The following is an 18,402-nucleotide window of genomic DNA, read 5'->3' on the forward strand; positions in this document are numbered from 1 at the left end:
TTCTTGCACATACGGGTCCCTTTCCCTTCTTTAAAATCTCTTTGGGATATAAGCCCAGTAAAAACATTGCTGGGTCAAAAGGTATGCACAGTTTGATAACTTTTTGAGCATAGTTTCAAATCGCTCTCCAGAATGGTTGAATCAGTTCACGATTCCACCAACAATGTCCCAGTTTCCCCGCATCCCCTCCAAGATTGGTCACTATCTTTTCCTGTCATCTTAGCCAATCTGACAGGTATCTGAGGGGTATCTCAGAGTTGTCCTAATTTACATTTCTCTGATCAGTGGTGATTTGGAGCATCTTATGAATAACATTTCTTTAACAACCTACTATTCCTACCACTGGGAATAAAAATACAAAAGTGAGCCACTCCTTGCCCTCAAGGAACTTACATTCTACTGGGAAGAGGGAGAAATATCTGTTTACAAAAAGAATAAAAACATACATACATACATATATACATATATAAATAAGTACATATGAATATGGAGGATGAGGTTAGCCACTGCTTGAAAATGCTTACTGTTCTTCAGTTACATCTTTGTGAAGCCTTTTGGCCTTTTTTTTTGGCAAAGATACTGGAATAACAGTTCTCACCCACAGATGACTGAGGAAGGGAAAGTTGGTTCCATAAGATAAAGTTCACATATATTGCCAGCATGAATAATGGGAAACTGAAAACTTTCAGATGCACTTCCACTTGACACAAAAACATCGCTAGAAAGATGCTTAATTCATATCCAAAAGCCTGGGTGTCACATATAGGTTTCATTCCTTTGAGGATGTCTTACAGCACAGCCATCACATAGCTTTTGGAAGGTAGCACATATGTCCACACCAGTCTTTCCTAACTGGTAACATCTGTATAAGTCATAGTTGGCTAGTGCTAGGATATATCACTGGTAAACAGCATCTAAATTTGGAACTGGCCAAAATACTTGTCACTTTTTTAATGAACATTTTAGTGACAGCAAACTAGATAAAGCCATTTCAAAGCCAGGAGCTCTGTTTGTGTATGGGGTATGGAGTCTCACTATGACTAAGTTACTTTAAGGCAAATGAACCTGGCATCCAATAATCACTACTTTCTTGGTACAGAACCACTCCCAAATCTTCCAGGCAAATGAATTGACTTGCTGGGACCTGCATAAGTCAGCACTGCTGCATGTGTCAGGAAGATGACCGTTTCTTTGAATGCTTGTTCACATTTGTCCATTAATCCTGAACTGGTTTTGTAGGTTTTAAAGCAATTCTATTGTTCTTGTGTTCCTGGTTCTGTGCCTCTTTCACTTATTCAATACATAAATGCTGTCAGGTAGTGATTTAACAATGACAGTATAGTTCTTTTAAAAATGTTTTTATTCTGACCTTAAGACCAAATAAGACAAATATTTCCACACACAAAATAGAATAGAAAATTTATTGCATATGAAATCATGAATTAGCTTCCTCTTCTGTTTAAGTTGATGATAAATTATATTATTTTCAAAGCTCTCCTACTTAGCTATATCCTACTTTCTTTTTTTTATTTAAATTTCAAATTTTATTCCCCCCAATTATATGAAAAAATAATTTTTAACATTTGTTTTTAAGAAATTATAAGTTCCATTGGGAAATGAATGTAAACTGTTTGCATTTTTGTTTTTCTTCCAGGGTTATTTTTGACCTTCTGAATCCAATTCTTCCTGTGCAACAAGAGAATAAAAAGTTATAATTATGAAAAAAAAAAGAAATTATGCGTTCCAATTTCTTTCCCTCGATGTCTTCCTTTCTTTCCCCTCCCTCCTCCTTGAGAAGGGAAGCAATTTGTTATACGTTATACATGGGCAGTCACGCAAAGCATATTTCCTTGTTAGTCTTGTTGTGAAAGGAAACACAGATTAAAAAAAAAAACCAAAACACAAGAAATGTTATGGGCCAGAACTCTGTACTTGAAACAAGGATTCTTACAAGGTGCTAAGTGCAATTGATGAGACAAATGGTTATCTAATTCAGTATGGTGATTAATAGTTCTCTAGATCAGTATGATTGATTTAATCTTACAACAAATAATGGTGCCCTAGTGATATAATGATTGGTTTATACTCAGTATGATGAATGGATTTAACTATAATAGAGCATACTCAGCCACACAGATTCTTTTTTTTTTTTTAAATAACTTTTTATTGATAGAACGCATGCCAGGGAAATTTTTTACAGCATTATCCCTTGCACTCACTTCTGTTCCAATTTTTCCCCTCCCTCCCTCCACCCCCTCCCCCAGATGGCAAGCAGTCCTTTACATGTTAAATAGGTTACAGTATGTCCTAGATACAATATATTTGTGCAGAACCTAACAATTCTCTTGTTGCACAGGGAGAATTGGATTCAGAAGGTATAAATAACCCGGGAAGAAAAGCAAAAATGCAAGCAGTTTATATTCATTTCCCAGTGTTCTTTCTTTGGGGGTAGTTGCTTCTGTCCATCCTTGATCAATTGAAACTGAATTAGCTCTCTTTATCGAAGAGATCCACTTCCATCAGAATACATCCTCAAACAGTATCGTTGTTGAGGTATATATAATGATCTCCTGGTTCTGCTCATTTCACTTAGCATCAGTTCATGTAAGTCTTGTCAGTCCTCTTTGTATTCATCCTTCAGCCACACAGATTCACTCCATCTCACACCACCATGATGGTTGGCCTGTCCTGCATTTCCTCCACTGAGACCAAGCTAGCCCGAGCCCCAGGCAAGGAGACTATAAAGAATTTGGACTTAAAACCTGACTATTCTTGTGGTGATTACTTTTGTGAAATGAAGGTTGGTTCAGAGACCTCCAGAAAACCAACCAGAACATTACAAAGAAAAGTAAAGAAAAAGTGTGCTTTGATCTGCATTCAGACATCATCAATTCTTTCTCTGGAGGTGGATAGCAATTTTCATCCTGGGTCCTTTGGGATTATCTTGCTAACAATAGCTAAGTCATTCACAGTTGATCAACATATAATATTACTGTTACCAAATACAATGTTTTCCTGGTTCTGCTCATTTCATTTTGCATCAGTTCATGGAAGTCTTCTCAGGTTTTTCTGAAAATATCCTGCTCAAATAATGTTCCTCTAGCTTACTGACTTTCCTTCTGCTCTCTTCTGTGCATTTAAAATAGCTTTAATTATCTTTTCTTTTTCCTTAAATTTTTTTTAGATTATATATGTACATTTATTTTTTACATATTTCCATACAAGTCATGTTGGGAGAGAAAAATTTTAAAAAGGGGGGGAAATCACAAGAAAGAAAAAAAAAACAGAAAGGAACAAAAAAGGTGAAAATATTATGCTTCGATTTGTGTTTAGTATCCATAGAGAGCACTTTCTATCTTTAGTTTATTAGAATTGCATTGGATCACTGAATTGCTGAGAAGAGTTAAGCCTATCATAGTTATAATCTTACCTTATTTTAATTAGTTTCTTTTTCATTTTGGCAATTTTATTGCTAGGTCCCTTTTTCCCCTAACTCTTTTATTTTCTCAAATTGAAATAAAAACAAAAATCTTGTATGAAATATGAAGAGTAAAGCAAAACAAACTCTCAAGTTGGCCATGCAGGAAAAAGTATGTCTAGTTCTTGACCTCTCATCATCACCTCTCCATCAAGATGTGAGTAGAGTGTTTCCTCAATAGTTTTCTGGAATTATGATTGGACATTGATCAGAATTCTTATGTCTTTCAATTTCATTTTTCTTTAAAATCTTGTCAAGGGGCAGAGCCAAGATGGAGGGGAGTAGACAGGATTTTGCCTTAGTTCTCCTGGATTCCTTCAGAATCAACACCAGATCAAACCTCTGAATGGAATTAGGAGTGACAGAACTTACAAATATTTGGAATGTAATAAATTTCCAGCAGAAGATATCTTATATGGGAAAACTGGGACACTGATAACATTGTTGATGGAATTGTGAATACATCCAGCCATTCTGGAGAGCAATTTGGAACTATGCTCAAAAAGTTATCAAACTCTGCATATCCTTTGATCCAGCAGTGTTACTACTAGGCTTATATCCCAAAGAGATCTTAAAGAAGGGAAAGGGACCTGTATGTACAAGAATGTTTGTGGCAGCCCTCTTTGTAGTGGCTAGAAACTGGAAACTGAGTGGATGCCCATCAGTTGGGGAATGGCTGAATAAATTGTGGTATATGAATATTATGGAATATTATTGTTTGGTAAGAAATGACCAACAGGATGATTTCAGAAAGGTCTGGAGAGACTTACATGAACTGATGCAAAGGGAAATGAGCAGGACCAGAATATACTTCAACAACAATACTATATGATGATCAATTCTGTTGGACATGGCTCTATTCAACAATGAGAGGAACCAAATCAGTTCCAATGAATAATAGTTCCAATCAGTAATGAACTGAACCTGCTACACCCAGTGAAAGAACTCTGGGAGATGACTATGAACCACTACATAGAATTCCCAATCCCTCTATTTTTGTCCACCTGCATTTTTTGATTTCCTTCACAGGCTAATTGTACACTATTTCAAAGTCTGATTATTTTTGTACAGCAAAATAACTGTTTGGACATGTATGCTTATATTGTATTTAATTTATACTTTAATATATTTAACATGTATTGGTCAACCTGCCATATGGGGGAGAGAGTGGGGGGAAGGAGGAGAAAAATTGGAACAAAAGGTTTGGCAATTGTCAATGCTGTAAAATTACCCATGTAGATACCTTGTAAATAAAAAGTTATATAAAAGAAGAAGAAGAAGAAGGAGGAGGAGGAGGAGGAGGAGAAAGGAGGAGGAGGAGGAGGAGGAGGAGGAGGAGGAGGAGGAGGAGGAGAAAGGAGGAGGAGGAGGAGGAGGAGGAGGAGAAAGGAGGAGGAGGAGGAGGAGGAGGAGGAGGAGGAGAAAGGAGGAGGAGGAGGAGGAGGAGAAGAAGGAGGAGGAGGAGGAGGAGGAGGAGGAGGAGAAAGGAGGAGGAGGAGGAGGGGAGGAGAAAGGAGGAGGAGGAGGAGGAGGAAGGAGGAGGAGGAAGAGGAGGAGGAGGAGGAGGAGGAGGAGAAAGGAGGAGGAGGAGGAGGAGGAGGAGGAGAAAGGAGGAGGAGGAGGAGGAGGAGGAGGAGAAAAGAGGAGGAGGAGGAGGAGGAGGAGGAGGAGAAAAGAGGAGGAGGAGGAGGAGGAGGAGAAAAGAGGAGGAGGAGGAGGAGGAGGAGAAAGGAGGAGGAGGGGAGGAGAAAGGAGGAGGAGGAGGAGGAGGAGGAGGAAGGAGGAGAGAGGAGGAGGAGAAAGGAGGAGGAGGAGGAGAAAGGAGGAGAGAGGAGGAGGAGGAGGAGGAGGAGAGAGGAGGAGGAGGAGAGAGGAGGAGGAGGAGGAGGAGGACATGGCTCAACATAGGTGCAGTACAGAGAGGCCCAGGGCAGAGAGGTCCTCTGAGGGGAATCTAGTGGGAGGCTCTTAGCCAAAATACAGCAGAGTTGGCTACTCTGTCCTGGTTCAGAAGCCAGTGGATCAGTAGACTAGCTGTGAGACCTCCAGCTCAACTATAGAAGGCAAATAGTGAGCCCCTGAACCCCACCATAACAAGCAGAACTTTCCCTAGTCCAACCAGCCCAGGAAGAAAGCTGGCAGCTATGGCCCCAGCATATCATAAAATCCCTGTAGTTGTAGAGGAAGCTCAGGGTAATCTCCCCTTTGCCCTAGAAGCAGACTTCTACTTTTAAAAATGAGCAAAAAAGCAAAAGAACAATGACTATAGATAGCTTTTATAGAGACAGATTACAGACTTCAAATCCTGAGGACACTAAAAGATAAAATGCCTCCAGATGAAGCCTCAAAGAGTGATATAAGCTGGTCTCCAACTCAAAAGGCTCTCTCAGAAGAATTCAAAAAGGATCTTAAAAAAGAGAAGAAAAATGGGAAAAGGAAATGAGAGCTTTGCAAAAGAGTTTGGAAAACAAAACAGAAATTGAAGAAAACAACTGCTTAAAAAATAGATTTGGCAAAATGGAAAAAGACAATAACTCCTTGGAAAACAGAATCAGCAAAATAGAAAAAGAGAATAATTACCTAAAAAACAGAATTGGTGAAATGGAAAAAAAAAATCCAGTGAACAAAACAACTCATTTAAAAGTCCAATTGGCCAAATGGAAAAGGAGGTAAAAAAGCTAACTGAAGAAAATAATTCACTAAAAATTAAATTGAACAAATGAAAGTGAATAATTCAATGAGACATCAAGAATCAATAAAAACAAAACCAAAAAATGAAAAAAGAGAAGAAAATATAAAATATCTCACTGGAAAAACTGACCTGGAAAGTAGATCCAGGAGAGATAATTATTAGACTACCTGAGAACCATGATGAAAAAAAAGAGCCTGGGCAATATCTTTCAAGAAATCTTCAAGGAAAAACTGCCCTGATATTCTAGTATCAGAGGGCAAACTTATCATTGAACGAATCTACCAATCACCTCCTGAAGGAGACCCCAAAATGAAAACTCCAAGGAATATTGTAGCTAAATTCTAGAATTATCAGATCAAGGAGAAAATATTGTGAACAGTCAGAAAGAAACAATTCAAATATCGAGGAGCTACAACAAGAATTATGCAGAATCTATCAGCTTCCACTTTAAAGGATCAAAGGGCCTGGAACATGAGATTTCAGAAGGCAAAGGAGCTTGGACTGCAGCTAAGAATCAACTACCCAGAAAAACTAAGTATTTTTTTCAGGGAAAAAATAGATATTCAATGAAATAGGGGATTTTCATTTTCAATTATTTTTGTTGAAAGGACCAGAGCTGAACAGAAAATTTGATCTTTAAATACAGAATTCAAGAGAAGCATAAGAAGATAAAAGGAAAAGAAAAAAAATAAAATGTCATTGTAAAAATTAAACAAAATGTTATCATATACATTGTTCTCTGGAGTCTATTATTATAATGTTAGGTTGATTAGTTGTGCCTAACTCTTCAAAATCTCATGTGGGGTTTTCTTATCAAAGATACTGACTAGAAAGGGTTGCCATTTCCTTCTACAATTCATTTTACCAATGCAGAAATTGAGACAAACAGGGTTAAATGACTTGCTTAGGGTCACACAGTTAGGGTCTGAGGTTACATTTAGATACAGGTACTTCTGGCTGACTGAAACTTAGCTGTTCTCTTAGGGGAGGGGAGTCTCTTTACTTCATTCTTTATTGGGCCACACACATCTTTCTAAGTTTGTTCAAACTGTTCTTTTGATAATTTCTTATGATGCAATAGCATTCTATTATTTGTATATGTCATAATTTGTTTTGCAATTACCCAAATGATGAATACCCCCTTGGTTTATAGTTCATTGCCACAACCAAAAAAACAAAAATAAAATTGCTTTGTTTTTTCAAGATGGCTCTATTTTCTCTTTGAGCTCACTGGGATATTGAGCTCACTAAGTCGAAATATTGCTAAGGCAAGAAGTATGTACAGTTTAATGACTTTTTGGTCATAATTCCAAATTGCTTTCCAGAATTCCTGAAACCTGTACATAATTGCAACAATATCATCATTTCAACAATACATCATTCTAACGATATCATCAAACTAAGGTAGTTGAAAGGTTGGAGCTGAGTTATGTATGATGGGATGATTCTAAAAAACAAAATTGGGTAAGAAAAGATAAAAGGAAATAATTATATTATAAAAATGGGATGTGAAAGGAAAAACTAATACAGAGGAAGCAGGTTAGTGTGAAGGGCTACTAATGCAAACTTATTTTCATCTGGGTTGAAAAGGAAACAATATTTACATTTGGAAGGATATAGAAATCTTCTGAAAATGTAGAGGTGAGAAAACTGGGGGACAGGTTAGGGGAGGGACTTTTAGAGGGATGTGTGGATTGGGATTTGGGAGGATTTTGGAGGGAATGGAGGATATTGAAGGGATGGATGAAATGAGGGAGAAGGTAAGATAGCAGGAATAGGGTAAAAAGAGAAGCTGAGAAAGAAAATACTAAGAATAGACTGGAAGGAAATCCATAAATAATTATTTCACAATTTGAATAGGAATGGGATATTTGTAGCAGCTCTTTATGGTAGCAAAGAACTGAAAACTTCAATTATTGGACTCGTGTTTTAATCCATGATACTATCCTCTTTTCATTCTAAAAGTGAATTCACTTCATTCACATTCATTGCTATTTGTTTATTATTTGTATAATCTTTGGTTTCCTTTCCTTTTTTACTCCTCCCACTCCTTTTTTACTGAAGTATGTTCAGCAAGTGATCTGTATTTGGTGCAATATGCTTTTGCTCCTAGCCCTTCTTTCCTCTTTAACCACACATCAGTTTCTTAACCTTTTCTTTTAAACTTCCTTCCACTTCATGATCCACTCAATGAAGTTGGAATTTGTTTTGCCTGAGATTAGCTTCTTTTTGAACTATCCTTCTCCTTGTTTTGTCCCTCCCCTTCCCAGTTCCCTACAGTTTCTCCATTGAAATGTGTTTCTACACCAAACTATGTGTCTATTTTACTCTCCTATATTTTCTCCATAATTTAATGAAAATGAGGTTCAAGTGTCCCCACCCCCAATCTTTTCCTCATGTTGGACTTGCATGTCCTGGTTATATGGTATTAAGTTCCATTCCCGTCCAAACTAATTTCTTCTCTAGTATATTCTTATTTCCCTTCCTTCTTTTCTTCTCTTAAGATCACCAAAAACGTAATTCTTAAAATATCTGAGTTATTTAATTCCCTCTATAATCTTGACAATATTAGGATTCTAAGGAGACATTTGTTTTTTCTCCTCTATTAGAATGTACATCCTTCAATATTGTATTTTGTTTTATTCAGTTGTTCAGTTGTGGCTGACTCTACCCCATGGACTTTTGTCTACGGGGTTTTCTTGGCAAAACATTGGAGTTGTATGCCATTTTATTCTTCAGTGTATCCCCATTTCACAGATGAGGAACTAAGTAAAGGGGGTTAAGTGACTTGCCCAAGGTCACTCAGCTGGTGTCTAAGGCAAGATTTGAACCTTAGCTGTCTACATCCTTTTGTAATCCCTTCTGATAGAGTGTAGGGTTGATCCCCAAATATATTGAGGTTTCAAGTCAGGGTCACAAGGTGTCTCAAAAGAATTAGTAGGCTTAACAATTTGGTACTGGCTAAAAAATAGAGAAGTTGATTAGTGGAATAAGTTAGATTCATAGAACAAAATAGTCAATGACTATGACAATCTAATAATTGACAAACCTAAAGGTCCCAGCTTTTGGAATAAGAATTTACTATTTGACAAAAACTGCTGGGAAAATTGGAAACTAGTATGTCAGAAAGTAGGCATAGATCCACACCTAACATTGTAAACCAAGATAAGATTGAAATGGGCTCCATGATCTAGACATAAAGAATAATATTATAAACACATTAGAAGAACATAGCACAGTTTACCTCTCAGATCTGTGGAAGAGGAAGGAATTTGTGATCAAAGAAAAACTAGAGATTGTTATGGATCACAAAATAGATAATTTTGATTATATTAAGTTAAAAAGTTTTTGTACAAGCAAAACCAATGCAGACAAGATTAGAAAGGAAGCAATAAACTGGGAAAATATTTTTACATCCAAAGGATCTGATAAAGACTTCATTTCTAAAATATATAGAGAATTGACTCAAATTTATAATAGTTCAAGCCATTTTCCAATTGATAAACGGTCAAAGGATACGAACAGACAATTTTCAGATGAAGAAATTGAAACTATTTGTAGTCACATGAAAAGGTGCGCCAAATCACTATTGATCAGACAATTCTACCACTACACACCTGTCAGATTGGCTAAGATGATAAGAAAAGATAAAGACAAATGTTGAAAGGGATATGGGAAAACTGGGGCACTGATACATTGTTGGTGGAATTGTGAATACATCCAGCCATTCTGGAGAGCAATTTGGAACTATGCTCAATAAGTTATCAAATTGTGCATACCCTTTGACCCAGCAGTGTTTCTACTGGACTTCTATCCCAAAGAGATCTTAAAGGAGAGAAAGGGACCCACATGTGCAAAAATGTTTTTGGTGGCTCTTTTTGTAGTGGCAAGAAACTGGAAACTGAATGAATGCCCATCAATTGGAGAATGGCTGAATAAATTGTGATATATGAATGTTATGCCATATTATTCTATAAGAAACGACCAGCAGGATTATTTCAGAGAGTCTTGGAGAGACTTACATGACCTAATACTGAGTGAAATGAGCAAAACCAAGTAATCATTATATACGGCAAAAATACTATATGACAATCAATTCTGACAGATGTGGCTCTCTTCAATTATGAGATGATTCTAACCAGTTCTACTTGTTCAGTAACACAATATAGCATTCTCACTCTCTTTTGTTATTTGCTTGCATTTTGTTTTCTTTCTTAGTTTTTCTTTTCCTTCCTTCTTGATCCGATTTTTCTTGTGCAGCAAGATACGTGTATAAATATGTGTACATATACTGGATCTAATACATATTTCAACATATTTAACATATATTGGGCAACCTGCCAGCTAGGGGAGAGGGTAGGGAAAGGAGGGGAAAATTTGGAAAAAAAAGGTTTTGTAAGGGTCAGTGTTGGAAAAATTACCCATGCACATGCTTTGTAAATAAAAAATAAATAAAATTTTTAAATTAGTAGGCTTAGACCATGTCCAAATCTTTCTAGTGTTTTTTTGTTTGTTTGTTTGTTTGTTCTTGGTGAGTTGAATGATTGGTTCTATTTTCACCTTGACCTCTGTTTTGATAAGTCTGGGCAATTTTCATTCATGATTTCTTCAAAAATTTCAGATTTTCTTTAGGGTCGTGGTCCAGGTAGTCCAATGATTTTTAGGTTTTCTGTGATGTTTTCCAGGTCTCTTCGTTTTTAAAGAAATCTTTAGACTTTGATATAGTATTTGTTGTTTCTTGGCAATCAATGATTTTTGCTTGAACCATTCTCATTTTTATGATAATCTGTTACACCAGTACCCTGGAAGAAGTAAGCCAAAGAGAAGAGTCAAATTAGGCTGACTAATGCCTTTTAAGTGATTTTTTTTTTTTTTTAATGACGGCTGCTTTGTTGTTTTTTTTTTTAATAGTAAGTTTATTTTTAATACATGTTATTTTATTAATGATGTTGGGAGAAAAATTAGAGCAAAAGGGAAAACCATGGAAGAGATTAAAAAAAAATAACAGAAAAAAGAAGTGAACATAGCATGTGTTGATTTACATTCAGTATCCTTAGATCTTTTTCTGATGTAGATGGCATTTTCTATCCAAAATTTATTGGGACTATCTTGGTCACTGAAACACTGAGAAGAACCAAGCCTTGTTGTGCCACGGTTCCCTTTTAATGTCCTGACCCAGTTTCCCTAATTGTCCTATTCAGTTACTCTACCTCAGGTTATAACCTTTCCCTGTTAATGTTTGATGAGATAAAGGTTTTATATCTTTAGGGTATAATCATTTCTTCTTAATGTTTGACAGGATAAAGGTCTATCCATTTTAGACATCATTAGAGTATCAGTAAGCTCTCCAGTACCTCCCTCCATTATGTCATCCTAGGTGCCTCCCCTATTAGGTCATCCCCATCCAGATACTTCCCCCATTATGTCATTGTTCTTGTTATCCTATAAAAGAGTGTTGCTGTCTGATATTCAGGGCTGGATTCTTTGAGATGTTAGTCTCGTTCAGCCCTAGGACCAAACATGGATCATTTGGTCCCAGTAAATCTCTCCCATTTAATAAATTATTGAATTGTTCTGCAATCTCTGTCTTGTTCAGTTTCTCTGGCATTACAGCTTTTCAGTTGATCATTGCACATTCTTGCTATTATTGTTTACAGTGTATTCCTGGTTTGCTTGTTTTGCTCAATATCAGTTCATATAAATCTTTCCAGGCCTTTCTATAATCAGCTTGTTCATAAATTTTTATATAACAATAATATTCCATTACTTTTACGTACCCAAGCTTGTTCAGCCATTCCCCAATAGATGGACAACCACTCATTTCTATTCTGCTCCTCTCCCACTGCAATTTCTATTTGGATTTCCCAATCACTTCTTGGTCTTTGGTGGATGAATTGTGTAAGAGAGTTGGGCCGTATTGCTTCCTGTCCCCCTGCCATCTTTAATGGTCCTAGGATAGCATAATTCTTAACAAATGTTCAATGATAACCACTAAATGCAGGAAAAGAAAAAGTTCTTACATCTTAAAGGTTCCGTGGATGTGACCAATTCAGGCAAGTTTCTGTTTTCTAAGGTTCACCATTCACATTTCCCCAAGACATATATCTATATAGACTCATAATTTAGAGGTGTTAAGTTACTAACACTTGTCAATTGATAATTTAGGAACAACTCCCTTTAGCCAATATAACATAAATAAGCTGTCTTTCCTCATATTTTTTAGTGTTTTTCAAAAGATCATTAGGTGTAATGATCACGTATTTAAAATCAGCCAGAATCAGGAATTCAGATTAAGGGAAAAATCTTCAATCTTTATTCTCAATAGAGGGGAAGAAGGAGTGCGATAGCAATATGGGCAGCTGCAATAGGAAGACAGCTAGCAGAGGGGCATCGGACGTGAAGGGCAGTCGCGATAGCAATGCGAGCAGCGGTGACAAGAAGCCAGCCAGCAGTCTCTCTTTCTGCTTCCTTCTCTGCCCCCCTGCCTCCACCCACCAAAAATGTCATTTCCTATACAACACATCAGGACTTGCACAAAGAGTGGGTGGGGGCCATTCTTTCTCCAAGCTTATATATTTAATAGAGTATGGTCCAATTACTATTTAGCCTCACATGCTTGGGACCTCAGTGCATCAACTCGAGCCTCAGCCCATTACAATTAGGTATTTTATGGAGAACTCCCACAGGGTAAATGGTCACAGAATGGTCAGAAAAAGTGATACAAGGATACTCTCAATGTCTCTTAAGAATTTTAGAATTGATTATACGACATGGGAGACACTGGCACAAGACCACCCAGCATGGCGTGCCCTCAAGGTGCTGTGCTCTGTGAGAAAAACAGAATTGAATTAGCTCAGAAGAAATGAGATGCACAAAATTAGAGAAGCCACCCCAAATGTTCATAGGGACTATTTGTATCTGATCTATAGCAGAGCATTCTGAGGTTGCATTGGTTTGATTGGTCAGTCAGACACACTGTAACCTGACACTAACATAGTAATGTCATTTGGCCCTCTTTGAGGACAAGAACAATAATCAATTCATGTCTCCAACTACTTTCTTCATTAGGTGTTGGAAAGTGGCAGGAGCTAAGATGCCTTGGAACTTGTGCTCAAATGGGTAATAATACATTTGGGAAAATCATTTTCTCTTTGTTTCCCTTTGTCATAGGAATCTGCAATTATTTTTTATGTACTCTTTTGTACTTATCTCTCAAGGTTGTGAGGATAAAATGAGATATTTGTAAAGTGCTTTGCAGAATTTAAAAGCACTACATAACTAGCTATTATTAGTTATTATTAATGTGAAACTAAGATCCACTGACTGTCTAATACATCTTGGATAGCATGATGTACCGGTCCACTATGATTCTTTTAGTCAAAAGTCCAGTAGTTTACACACCTTTTCCTATCTTTTTTCCATTTCATAAGTAAAGCACATAGACTCTGAGGATGTTACCAAGCAGCAGGTCTTTACGATTATTCCTGAGTTGCAATAGATTGGATTTAACCAAGATCAATCAATCTTCTGGTAGTTTATATCTGAATGAGACAGCTGTGGTCATTCAATGGTTAACAAGAAAATTACTTAGCCAAAGATACTGCTTCTATCTCAGAGGTCATTTATCATAAAGGAATCTTTCCAGATTGTTTCTGAAATGGTCAGTTGAATCCTGTGGGTTGCTCCTTAAGCACATCCTACAACCTATTTATGCAGTGAACCCTATTGTTGAACTTTTAATTCAATTGATCTCAGGTAGTAAAAAATCACAAAATCAAATTTCTTGAGATCCAGTTCTGAAACTGAAAAACCATTATGATGTTCACTGTTCTCATTTGTCTCTATTTTTCTGTTGTCTTCTGTACAAGCTGCGTGAGTGGTGGTCAAAGTATGCTAGCATTGAGTGCTAGCTTATTATTTGCAATATCTTGCTTATTGCCTGAACTGACTGGAATTGCTTCCAATCTGCGGTTCCACTCCTTTGATAAGAAAGCCAGAGCTAGTGTCCATTCATTGTCCTGCAGACACCAACAATTTCCTTGGAAAATTTCTAACTCACCTTGATATATCCCAGATATGGGTGGCTTTTGTCACTCAGTTCTTAAAGTCTAAACTTTCCAATTACATATGCCAAATGTTTCACTCTTGAATCACAGACTCAAAGCCTATATTTTATTAAAAAAAAAAAAAAACCCATGTCTCCCAGGACACATCTTAATGTTGTGTAATGTAGTATAAAAGCAACAATTAACATAATTCAAACAGCTTTAATCTAAATACACTTACTACTTAAGTATATTCCTATAATATAAATACCCCGAGAAAAGTTGAATTGTTTAGCAATTATTGTTTTTACTTAACTTGACATATTCTAGATGAATGTTTGTGTTCAAAAATACTGAACATGAAAATTTAATGTTTGTGTTCAAAAATACTGAACATGAAAATTCAAAAACAATCATTATTTCACATACAGTAGGCATAAATCACAAAAGTGAATTATAAAACTATTAACTTTCAAAAAATTTTTCAAAAAAAAATTTACCAAGAATCAGTGATGAGAACTATAGACAAATCTTCCATTCTGTTCATTCTCATACATGCATGGCTCCCACTGCTATAATAATTACAGTATATCTCCCTATGTAACGTTTAAAAATCACTGAAGTTGCCCTATATAAAACTTCCTTTATTCTCTGCTTGGACTCTTTGACCACCATAGCCTCCTCTATAAGCCCTACTCAGCTACTGGCTAGCTAGACTATTGTAACTGGACTTTTGGCATACCTATATCTTTTAGCATTTAGCTACTTTAAGTATCACTGTTTGCTCCTGCTATAAAATGTTCTGTATATTTGCTTTGACTTTTGACATAGCTGACATCTTTTTGACATCTTCATGAGTAGCAAATTCAACTCTATTTCTCTAGTCATTCTGCAATCAGATCCCATTTCATTGCATATGTGAACAGAGTTCTATAAGGTAATTCTCTCATGTGCACACAATGGCCTGTTGGACTCTAGAAAGTGGACCCACTATCTCCAAATTTATGACCAGACATCCCTGAAAAACAGTAAGTGAAGTCTCTTACAAATCCATCTGACCCATAATTTTCGTTGTAGTAATCTTAGCCTCTATATTCTCTACCATAGGTACCACACTTCATTTTTTCAAACCCAGCTCCTCTAGCAAAGTTACTATAGCTTCTGCTAGTCCTAGGCTTGTCACAAGAATCTGGCCAATGTAGAGCCATTAGCTTTCAAGGAGGATCACAATTAGTAGGAGCTTTTGCCCAGCAGCTTTTGAAGATTTCAATGTACATGTACCCAATGTCCTTGTGTTTATTTAAAGCCTTTTCAACTATTTCCTGTGAAGCAAACTGCATGAAGGCTTCCTTGAAAGTCCACTGGCAACCTTATCCCATTTGGTACAGTTTCTTACCCTGAAAAAACCTGAATAATTTCTTCCTTGCTACAGTCATATGGGACTTCTTTCAGACATACAAATTGACAATACCAAGACTATTTGTACCAATATGCTTCAATACCCAATACATTTCAACATTTTTAAACTTGAATATTTCAACACATCTATGTCCCATACTTTCTCTGCTTTTTTTTGGTGGCAATATGATTTTATATTCTGATTCAAATTCAACAAATACTTTTCTACTTGGTCCATATCTCAGGTATAGATGAAACAAGTGCCTGATGCCCCATTTTGAATTTTGTATTCCAAGAAGTATTTATCATTGGTTGAACAAAAACAGGGAATGTTTCATGAATTTGCATGTTATCCTTGCACAGGTTATTCTTGTATATATATTATATATATACAAGAATAACAGGTCATGTTATTCTTTTAAGTGTCATTCCAGCTTTAATATATGTGCTGGTGGAGCAAGCACTGTCATTAGATTTCTTAAGAGGACTTGCTGTTTAATTTGTCGTATAGCACCCTTGCTTTGCTTCTGTGTCCCATTTACAAAAAGATGGTCCTGAACAAGGCTTAGTTTTCCCAAAGCATATCCTATTAGCTTTACACTTATGCTTCATCTTGCAGAGTTTTTCCACAAACTGGTTGAAATCTGGTTAAAACAGGAAATAAATATCTACTAATTATTTTATCTCTTTATCAGCATTTTATCTATCATACCTCTGTGGTATATCTCATTTGTTTCTTCAGGCTGGATTGCTTCTGAGCCCTCAGTTGTATATTTAATGAATGTGGCAAATACTTACAATGGTGTCTTACCACCAATACACCTCTCTAATTTTTGTAAACAGGTTTACTATGATTCCAGGCTTATTATCTTCAGAAATCATTGGATTTCCTAAGACAAGATGAGACTGTTTCAGTTCTTGAAAAACCAGCAAGAATCATTGGATTCCTTGAGATGAAAAATTGTTGATGAGACCTTTTTCAGTACTTCAAAGCTTACAGGAATTATTAGATTCCTGGCACAAGAACTAATGGACAATGGATTCCTTATGGACTATTTCTAGGACTTATGGACATGTGTAAATTTTCAGGTTGATTCATGTTGTTACATTACCACTAGCCTGTGTTATATTGCTCTGTGCTTATGTAAATTATGTATAATGCCTCCCATATTGATGGATTTATGTATATCATGTATATCTGTTACAAAGTTCTGGCCCATATTGATGGATTTATGTGTACCCCTTCAGAAACCCACTAATCTGATTTGATTTCCTATTTCTTTTGTTTTCATCTCCCTTCCTGAGATGTCAGGATCTTTTTTAAGTGGGGTTCTCACCTCCTTGAGAAATCAGGGAGGTCATGACCATCCTATGTTCCAAAACAAAAGAAAGGGGGAGATGTTGGAATCCTTACAAACTGCTAACTAATTAGAGTTGATCTAATCTTACAAGAAGATGTTTTGGGCAGAACCTGAAACAAGGTACTAAGTAGAACTAATTAGTACAATGCAGTACTAAACAGTCCTGTTTCTCTTTTCTAACTCATATTCTTGCCAATCCTGTGAAGATTCTGACACACTAGTGATCTAAGCTTTCCAGCTTCATTCCCCAAATGGATATAGTTTCTCTCCAAAAAAGATTACTTACAGGCCATCAACATCCTGTTATAAGATTTCCAACTTTGGTTCTACCTTTAGCTTAGAGTTCTCTTTCTGGCTTACAGATATTCTAGCTTCTGCCCTCTCCATTGGTCAGGCTTCTCGATCACAAAATATCTCGTTTTGGTCCAGACTACAGGAGAGCTTTCGATTTCTAGTTTAAGTGCTCTTTTCATTTCCCTTTCTGTCATATCCCTTTGTTCAATGTGGCCTCTGCTCTCCAGACCAACTCTACGCCTTCTCAGGAGGAATTTTGGAGATTAGTTGCGATTTCCCCCTGTTAGAAAATTAAGGTCTTTTAAAATGACTGAATGCGTCAGAGTGTTCGGAGTATTAAGTGATATCCCAAACCTAATCTTGCAAATCACCCTTTCTCAACTCTTCACACTTCTTTTCAAAGATTTTACAATGTCTATGTTTTTATGTTCTGGATCCACTCCTTTGCATCTCAATTTCTTTAACATGACAACATATTTTCATCAAATAAAATCTTATCTGTTTGACAGATTGATTTAGGATGGTAATGTTCAACAAATTGATAATGCTTAAATATGAAAGATGAAATATTATATTATAAGAAAATGCTGTGAATAACACTTAGAAAATAAAGAGAAAACAAGTGTGCAAATTAGTAATAATATATCAATAGCAACTTGGATCATAAACCAACAATAGATATACCAAAAGTGAGATATATATCTAATAAATCAAAAGCTATTGCAATACACATTATCATTAGAATATGTTTAATGCAATAAAAGCATAGAAATAGGTTCTCTGAATTGATAAGAAGTTTATAAATGCATTTGATTGCTCCTTAGACCACCAAAAGCAGTACTGAAAAGGAAAAATGCAATTTAAAGTAGCAAAACCAAAAACAAAATATCAAAACCTAAATTAAAAATAGGAACTAAGTAATTTCTTTGAAAAATTCAGAACAAAAAAAGCTTGCCAAGTATATAATCACCACTGCACATGCCTCCATAAAAATAAACCTGTAAAAAAAATTTTTTTTCAAGCTCCTGATAACAGTGGCAGAAGCTGATTTAACAATAGGTTGGCACTGTTGAACAAAGCAGACGTGATCTTTGCACGATAAGGGAGTTCCTTCCCGTCCCTTTGCAGAGGCAG

General features: G+C 36.3%; 1 pseudogene; it reads right to left on the bottom strand.

Annotated features, from left to right (window-relative positions):
- Positions 1 to 15,005: 15,005 nt before the first annotated feature.
- Positions 15,006 to 15,926, bottom strand: LOC127546546 (heterogeneous nuclear ribonucleoprotein H-like; annotated as a pseudogene).
- Between the last annotated feature and the right edge of the window lie 2,476 nt (positions 15,927 to 18,402).

The sequence above is a fragment of the Antechinus flavipes genome, chromosome 2, assembly GCF_016432865.1.
Source record: "Antechinus flavipes isolate AdamAnt ecotype Samford, QLD, Australia chromosome 2, AdamAnt_v2, whole genome shotgun sequence".
In the NCBI taxonomy this organism is placed as follows: Eukaryota; Metazoa; Chordata; class Mammalia; order Dasyuromorphia; family Dasyuridae; genus Antechinus; species Antechinus flavipes.